Raw genomic sequence first — 9,217 nt, forward strand, 5'->3', positions numbered from 1 at the left:
TCCTAGCATCCTCTGCTTAGTCCCTCTTCTCCCGGTGGTCACTGCCTGTGTTCCAGTCTCCTTTCTACTATGGTGAGGCCTAGCCTCCTCACTCCCTTATCCACTGCCATGCAGAGGCCTGGCCCAGAGCAGGACCCACCCATGTGGCACAGAGTCCAAAGACTTTCTGGGTGCTGAGCAAGATGGCAGACCAGGCAGCAAGGAGGACCAGGAGTCTAGGTCTCCAATGGGGCCTGTGGGCACTTGCCATGGCCTTATGGAGAGAAGGGGTGTTGTAGTCACCCCTCTGTGTCTTTGCTCACGTCCTTCCTTTAAGATCTCATCTTCCCTCTGCCCCTCTAGCCCTGGGGGTCCAGCTCTCAGGCCCTGTTGGAGGTTGTTGTTGCCACCAGGCCACTTTTGCTGACTACATGGAACCCCCAGGAACCCCTGCCCCTTGTCTCCTTCATGGTGGGGGGATCCTACCTGCAGTGTGAGCTCTGTGTTGGGCAGGGACAAGTTTCCTTGAGCTAGCTTCACCGCAGGGCCTGACCTAGGTCGGGCTTGTGTATGCACTTTGGGGGAAGGTGAGGGGTGCCGGTGGACCGTGGCTGTGAGCCCACTGACTGTGGCTAAGTTGGATATCCCACTCCCCCAGGCTCACGGTGGCCATGTGGGGTAGAAGTCTGGGGTGAAGACATCGTCTCTGGCATGCACACCTGATGCTTCACATCTCATGTGCCAGGTGACATGTGAAGGCTGTGAGTGGCCAGCCTGGCTCCTAGTGTCCCTGGGCCAGGGGCTCAGGGAAGGGCCAGGAGAGCTATTAGCTGGAGTCTCCTGTGAGTAAGAAGGTGGGAACGATCTGTCCTCTGCAAGGGTGAGCCTAGGCTCTGTGACTAGGTCTTTGATTCCCTACTCTACTTCCCTTGGGATCTGTAGCCCTGGAATGTCCTGGGAGCCTTTCCTCTGAGTGGAGAGAGACGAGGAGTCTACAATGGGAGTGAGGTCTGGTCATCCATTGGGCAAGGGGCAAAAGGGCTCAGTATGCTAGCCCATCCCTCATGACTCTTATTTTCCCTTTGCTTCAGAGTCTAGACCCAGCATGGGGGAGACTGTGCAGGGAATGGGGTACTCCAGTGCCACAGCCCCATACAGCCCATGGTGAATGAGTGGGCACTTTCCAGGTCTTGCTTTGGCCTCAGCTGGGCCAGTCCTACCTTGCCTGAGACATAAGAGCCAAGGACTCTGCTTAGGCCAGGGACCCAGGAGGCCTCAGGAAAGTCTGGTGTATGTATGTATGTATGTGTGTATGTATGTATGTATGCATGTATGTATGTATATATGATATATAGACATATGGATGGATGGATGGATGGATGCAAGAATGAGTGACTGATCAGTCTGAGGTCCACTGGGGAGGGACCCTGGGAGGCCTTCTGGGTTAGCTATGTTTTTGGGCTCCTCACTATCACTCCAGACTGTGGGCTCCCAGGGCAGTGGTTGTGAGGGTCACATCTCAGTCTTCCTGTTCTTGACTCAACCACCCTAAAGAGTCTAAGGTCTAGGGACAGCAGGTGGGGTGTGAGACACAGGCCTCCCTGTCCAGCCTACCCAGGGCCTCTCTGAGCACCAAGTGTCCCCATGCATGGCCTCAGCTCTGTGCTTGTGTTGAAAATAGCTCCTGGGGAGTCTTGAGGAGGGAGCAGGACTCTCATGGACAGAAAATTCTGGAAAAGAAGATGCCTGCTTCTGATTGTAAGATTGTTGTGATTTTGACATTCTCTCTAGCTCAGATCTGAGCATGGTGGCTAGGGTGGCCTTGGTGTTGGGACACAGGCCCACCCTCCAACAGGGTTGGTGGAAGCTTCCGGAACCAGAGTCCCCAGCCCTTTTCCCTACCCTGGGGAGAGGAAGGCACCTGCTGCCAGGGCTAGGGCCAGGTGGGGTTTCCCCAGCTATTTTGGGCCCCTCAGGGAGTCTTGGTTTCGTCAGACCAGCTGCACTGGGTGAGGGTGCCAGGGACTGCAGGGAGCCCAGTCGGGCAGGAGGGCCGGCCTGAGACCAGCTGGGGCTGGAACAACACGATGGTTATGGCAGAAACAGTCAACCTTGGACACAAACAAAACATTTGTTTTCCTTTTGATCGTTTCTCCCTTCCCTCTAGGGAGTGACGTTCCATTATTACCAACCCAGGTGCACAGAGGGGAGACCAAGGCTAAGCCTGAGCCACCAACTCCAGCGATAGGGGCCTGGCCCCAAGTCAAGAGTCCTCAGCCCCAGCTGCTCCCTGCACCCCATTCTCTGTTCTTGGAGTATTTCTTGACAGCAGGAACCCCCATCTCTTGCACTTCATTCATTTAGCTATTAGGTTTTCTGCCTCCCCCAAACTTGAGCACGCTGAGCCTGGCTGTATCTGCATTGCCCATAACTAAGTTCCTGGCACACAGTAGGTGCTCAGGAAAGAGAGGAACAGGTGGCTTAGCTCTGGGCAGTGTCTACACTGGGGTCCATCCGCAGTAGAACTGAGTTAAGCTCCTATCTGATCAGGGTCACCTGAGCAGGCTCGTGGACCTGGCCTGTGAGCTCACCTCCAGCCGCTCTGCGTGGGCCAGACACCCAGGGAGGTCCAGGAAAGGCGGGTATATAGATACACGGATGGATGGGCAGACATGAGGATGAGAGACCAACCTCTCTGAGGCCCTACCCATTGCGGAGGGACCCTGGGAGGCCTTCTGGGGGGACAGCTGTGCTTTTGGAGTTCTCACTGTCAACCCAGACCCTGGATTCCCAGAGTAGTGATTGTGAGGGTCACGTCTGTCTCTATACTTCTTGTACTTGACCTGACCACCACAGAGAGTTCCAGGTCTCGTCCAAGTCCAAGGGGGTCCCAGCAGCCCTCCCCTCTGATGGTTCTTCTGTCCTCTGAGCCCAGGCCAGGTCTGGCCACCACTTTCTCCCATACAGGCCAGGGGATAGTGTATCTGGGGGTCTGGGCAGGGGTTTCCCATGGCTTGCACCTGAGGGGGACTCGACTCCTCTCTCCTTATCATCTCCATGACCAGGAGGCCCTGCTGTCTTCCCACCAGCCCAGGTGCTGGGCAGGTAGGGACAGCCTATCCTAGTGGGCACCATGGGAGGTCCAGGCCCTGGTGCCTAGCACATGGCTGCCTAGTGGACACCAGCCCTGGGAGCAGGAGCAGGAGGGACCTGTAGCCAAACCGTGCATGTTGATGTGGCCACAGGAAGGAGAGGCCACATGGGACAGAGGGATGTTGCTTTGACCCTTGGTAAATCTGTCCCCAGGGTGGACATGGAGCATATGATGACCTCCGCTCTTTGATGTCAGTCATAGGAGCCCCCAAATTCCTCCCTGGCTCCTGTCCTGGTCATACTGAGACACTCTCCCTGCTGTCTGGATTTTTCCTGGGCGCAACAGCTGTCTAGGGGATCTACTCCTCACTGGTTTTCATACACACTGTACTATCACCAGGTAGGAAATAGTGTCAGGGTCCCTCTCAGACCTCTTGTGAGCTGGGCTGGTGTGAGCTCATCCCTACAGGCTCTGCACAGGGTTCAGGCGAGACCCCAGAAACCCCATAGTGACCTGCCAGATGTAGGACCTTGTGAGGTTGATCTGGTGGCTGCCAGCCCTACTGTAGTACCTTTGTCAAGGTGGGACCTACAGACCACTCAATGGCACTGCACAGTGTCCTGTATGGCTGACCACAGGGCCTGGTAGCTGGGCCTTGACGCCTCTCTTCTCTTATAAAAAGTTTCACTCAGTCGTTCAGCAAACAGTGACTGAGCTCTGGCTACCATTTACTGTCCAAACTGGGACCTTCCTGGGAGGCGGAGGGGTACTATTAATAATAATTGTACCTGTCCTTTGGCCACATGAAGACACATGGGATGCCCCATCCACCAAGTGGGAGCCCTCGCCAGTCATTAAACCTGCTGACACCTCGATCCAGGAGTGCCCCTCCTCCAGAACAGTGAGAAAAACATTTCTGTTGTTTATAAATTTGAAAAAAAGAATTCACCAGACACAAATTTAAAATGTCCAGGGAAATCCAGGTCAAAGGCCACCCCTGCTGAGGTTCCCCTTGGCCCTGGGTGGATGATCTATATGGACTTACTGGCCAAACTGGGTTAGGTTCAATGTAGTCCCATGTGACCAACTGGCTTTTTGGAAAAACTGAATCAAAGACTGATCCTGTCTCTGACCTTGCCATCTTGTCAAACTGCTGTGGTTATGTCCCCATTGCCTAGGATTTCTGAAAATGACCACATGGACGAGGGGTTTCCCAAGATGGTCCCTCAAAAGAAGATGAGCAGGCTTGAGTCTTTAGACACAAGGTTCCTCCTGGGATCTCGGCTCAGCCTGCGCAGTCTCTATCAATGCTGTCATAGTTTGGGCTGTTTCTGGAGCCAAGAGGGAATCAATGCATGCCAATATGAAGCCCGAGCAGATTTAGAACCATCCCTTGAATACATCTGATTCACGAGCAAAAGGGAGGAGGGAGGTGAGATCGTGACAGACGGCTCCTTTAGAGCCCTGGAAGCCATGGTCTGATGCTGGGGATGGAGCTGAGTTCAGGGGCAACATCACAGACTCACAGCAGTGGGGACCCCAGCCCTGAGATGGGGTGGGGGATCTAGAACCCAGCCCAAGGGTGACAGACACCCTGGAGGGAGAGGTTGATCTGTCAGGGGAGGAGTGGGGAGGTCTTCAGCCTTGGGCCGTGTCATTAAACCGGTGGTCATTGCGAGCGATGGTGACTGTGCGTCTGCGCCCTGGCAGTTCACGTTTTCAGTTGGCTGGACAACTTGGCCTTTGGGCCTCTGTATTGGGAAGCAGGTGTTCACTGTGGGCCTGGACCACCTGAGTTCAGGGTGACTGCTGAATGACTCAGGGGTGCTTTTCATATGTTGAGTTATAATGGGAAGGGAGCAGCCATGGGATCTGTTCTGGGAAGACCTCCCCCCCCTTGCAATTCCCACCACTGCTGGAGCTCATGAGCACCGTGGGGTGAAAGGTGAGGGTGTCTCCTGCCCAAGCCTGGCAGGGGACCTCTCTTGTTGCCTTTGCGGGCCTCAGAGAAGTTCAGGCCATAGAGAAAGTCACTCAGCTCAGCTCAGCAGAAGCTCCCAGCTCCTCCCCTCCCCCATAGCTCCAGCAGCCACCTCACTGTCCTCCTCCAGGGCCCCAAAGAGACACCTCCCCTCCCCTCCCCCAGGGCCCTAGCAGCCACCTCACTGTCCTCCTCCAGGGTCCCAAAGAGACACCTCCCCTCCCCTCCCCCAGGGCCCTAGCAGCCACCTCACTGTCCTCCCCCAGGGTCCTAGCAGCCACCTCACTATCCTCCTCCAGGGCCCCAAAGAGACACCTCTCCTCCCTCCCCTCCCCCAGGGCCCTAGCAGCCACCTCACTATCCTCCTCCAGGGCCTCAAAGAGACACCTCCTCTCCTCCCCTCCCCCAGGGCCTGATACTTCCACCCTGGCAGCTCTGGGTTCTGGCTTCTCTCTGCACAGGAAGTCACAAACCCCTCCCCCACCTGACTCAGAGCACTAGGCTCAGCTCAGGTCACACAGAGATGCAGGGCCCGGGCCAGGCCAAGCCCCCTCCCTGGACCCTGACACCCTGACACATCCCCTGCACCTGGATGGGCTCCCCCACTGAGGACTCTACCACAGTGCCCTGGACCGAGGGGCTGACCACAGCCTAACTGGACAGGGTGGGGTGTGCAGACAAGGGAGCCTCTCTCTCAAGCTGATTGGAGATGTGATAGCCCCAGTGTTCCTCTGGCCAGCGTCTCCTCTGTAAGCTAGGCATTGCACCTCTAAGGCCTCAGGGTCACCATGATGGTCAGTGAGGAGCTGTGATGTCCCTTGACTGGCCTGGTGGCAGGGAGCTAGGACACTCACAGACATTTCTATTGGTTGCATCTTATCCGAAGTTTGTGAGGAGATGCTCTCTGGGCCAGTGCTGACCTCCAGGAATGCAAGGATGGGTGTGGGCAGTGGTGGTCTCCATGCCATCTCTCTGTTCATGATTCCCCGAGGGCAGGTGGTCCTTGTCTCCTTGCAACCAGCACCTGCCCACAGCTGGGCTGAGGTTTGTTGAATGAATAAGTGTGTGAGGGAGTGACAGGACCCGCAGCACTCACTGAGAAGCTGAAGACAGGGCCTGGGGTGACGTAGGCCAGCGCCTTCATCTGAGCCACAGCTCCCATCTGAGGAGTACGCACAGAATCACCTGCCCCTGCTTGGCTTTGCGGGCTCGAAGGTTCCTCCACAACTCCCCTGCCTCCCACAGCCACTGAGTCAGTGTAGACTGAGGAGCCCAGGTCCTCACCCCACAGAGCCACAAGAGAGTCTGTGGGCTCTGCAGCTTCTCCTGGCCCTGCACAGGCAGGGAGGGTGACACCTTCCTCCAGCCTAAAAGCCCACTGGGTCCTTGGCACTCTCAAGTGCCCAGCGTGTTTTGGACTGACTGGGCCAGGGGTTCGAATCACAGATGCCAGACGAGATCCAGCTTCACAGAGCCTGCCCTATTTCTAAGTAAGTTTATTGAGAGAGAGAGAGAGAGAGAGAGAGAGAGAGAAGCATCCTCAACAGGGTCTTCACACTGGTATCCACCCCTGTCTCAGCGGCCTGGATACCAGGCACGTGCATGCCTAGTGTGCTTGGGACATCAACCCAGGACCTTTCTTCTGTGGGTCCAGTTGCATTTCCGCTCTCCTACCACCTGGCCCCTCCTGTTATTTTTTCATGTGAGGGAAATGTAACCCTCTGGAATTCATTGGGCATTTCCTTGCTTCCTGGGTTCATTCTTTCCTTTAAGATGGCACTCGTGGTCCTAAGATAGCTATTGGGTTAGAGGCAGCCCTTTACCCCGAGATGCCCAGGAGACAGCAGTCCAGGCTGTGTTGGACCAGGTGGAGAGGACGGCAGCTTTGACTGCAGAGCTGGGCCTGGGCAGGGTCCCCATGTCTGGGCCCTGGGACCAAGCAAGACCCTGCACATGGCACCTGGGAAATTGCTGCTAGCTGGTTGGTGGTCTGGGACCTGGTGGGGTTGGGGTAGGGGGCTCAGTGCCCTGTGGAGCTGGGGGGTTAGTAGGGGAGAAGGGGAGTCAGGGATTGGCCTGGCGTTCTCCAGGATGGGCAGGTGCTACCCTAGCCTGTTCCCTGGAATTTCACACCTCCCATTCCTCAGCTGTCACTCATCCCTGTCCTGTGAGAACCCACTGAGTGTTCAGTGCTGACTCTACCTCAGACAGGAGAATCTCCCCTTTTCTTAGCCCCCAGACCCAGAGCTTCATGTGTTCTCCCCAAGGAAGAGCACCCCAATGAAGATGTTGCTGAGAATTCTTGGATACTAAGGAAGCAACTGGGAGAAAGGAGTAGAGGGATTAAACAGGAGGAGCTACCTCAGGGTGGGGGACAAGGGTAGGTCTCCAGGAAAATAGGACCCTCTCACAGCCCTCTCCCTCTGCCCTGACACTGATTTAAAAAAAAAAAAAAGTAAGGCATGGGTGCTCACCAGAGAGAGAGAGAGAGAGAGAGAGAGAGAGAGAGAGAGAGAGAGAGAGAGAGAGAGAGGGAGAAAGCATTGCCCTCCCTCCCTCCCCAGTGGGATGTGGTCATGTTGCAGTCTCTTCATCATTTCTCAATCCTGTTGGAATTTGGGGCATGCATGAACACATGCCTGGTGTGTTTTTCAAGCTGCTGAAGTCAGGATTTGAAATACCTGGTTGGCTATGTGGGATCTGGCTCCCTTAACTGCCAAGTCACTGTGTGGCCTGAGTCTGATTTTTGATGCAGAGGAAGGAAAAGGAGAATGTGGAACTTGGGTCCCAGTCCCTCTTTGGTTCCAATAACTGTGCCCTCAGGCCATGAATCTGGGAGTGGGGCTCTGGGTCTAGTGGGCCCTGAGATCTCCAGGGAGGAATTTGGACAAAGTAAGAGGGCCTGTCCAGGATGACTGAGGGAGCCTGGGCATCTGGGGCAGGAGCTGAGGTCTGGATACAGGTGGGCCTGACTTAGGTTCCCTGCTGTGGCCTTGGACAGGTCACTTAGAGTTTCTGGGCCACAGTGACTGAGGCTGTTCATAGACTATTTCTCTATTTTTAATTTTATTTTAATTTCTTTTATACATTCAATCACTATACATCACTTAGGTTATAAAGTGAATTCTCCCAACATGAATACACTTTACACCAGTCCAGTTGAGTATACGATACACATTATCAGCAACAGATAATAATCCATTTCTGTGTCTCATAAGCGTCATGTCTATTTTTCTCCTTAATATCTTCCTCATATTCTCTTCCCTCACTGTATCCAGTATCTGTAACCATTTTCCATGCTTTATATCCTCTAGTCTTTCAGTTTCCACCATAGAGTGCAGATAGTATATATTAAGTGGAGACATACAATGCCTCTCCTTCATAGCCTGGCTTACTTCACTCAACAATAAATCTTCCATATTCATCCACTTTCTATCAAAAGCCAGAATTTATTTTATTTTATTTTATTTTATTTTATTTTATTTTATTTTATTTTATTTTATTTTATGGCTAAGTAGTACTCTAAGGGCAGTTAAATGATAGAGGGGTAAGACCCAGCAAGCACTCGGCAGGGGCTGGTGGAAAGAAAATGTCCTTTCACTGTGGCCAAAATCACAGTCCCTTCTGGTAATACCAGGGGAACAAGAGGCCACCAGAGCCCAGGGAAGAATGAAGGGCTCAGCCTGGACTGAGAAGGCCACAGGGTGACCCAGATTGGACTGGGCAGGACACAGAGTATGGGGGAGGAGTGCATAGATGACTTTGCAAGTTTCTCATTTTCCAAGGAATCTTAAATAAAGCTGCTATCACTAAATAAGGGCCCTCAAGTAGGGCAGTGCACCAGTCCCTGGAACATGTCTTGTTGTGTGGCCCCAGCAATGTTGTAGATGTGATGATGTTAAGGAATCTGAGGTGGGAGATTATCCTACATTACCTGGGTGGGAAAGAGGGAGGCAGGTGGGCCAGAGTGAGAGGAGATGTAGGGATGGAAGTAGGAGAGCGAGAGAGAGAAAGAGAGAGAGAGAGAGAGAGAGAGAGAGAGAGAGAAGAGATGTGAAGAATACACTGCTGGCTTGGGAGCTGGAGGAAGGGGCTATGAGCTGGGGATGTGGCAGCCTCTAGAAACTGGAACAGGCAAAAAAAAAGATTTTTCCCGGGCATCT

Source organism: Tupaia chinensis, unplaced genomic scaffold (assembly GCF_000334495.1).
Source record: "Tupaia chinensis unplaced genomic scaffold, TupChi_1.0 Scaffold000531_1, whole genome shotgun sequence".
NCBI classification, from domain to species: domain Eukaryota; kingdom Metazoa; phylum Chordata; class Mammalia; order Scandentia; family Tupaiidae; genus Tupaia; species Tupaia belangeri.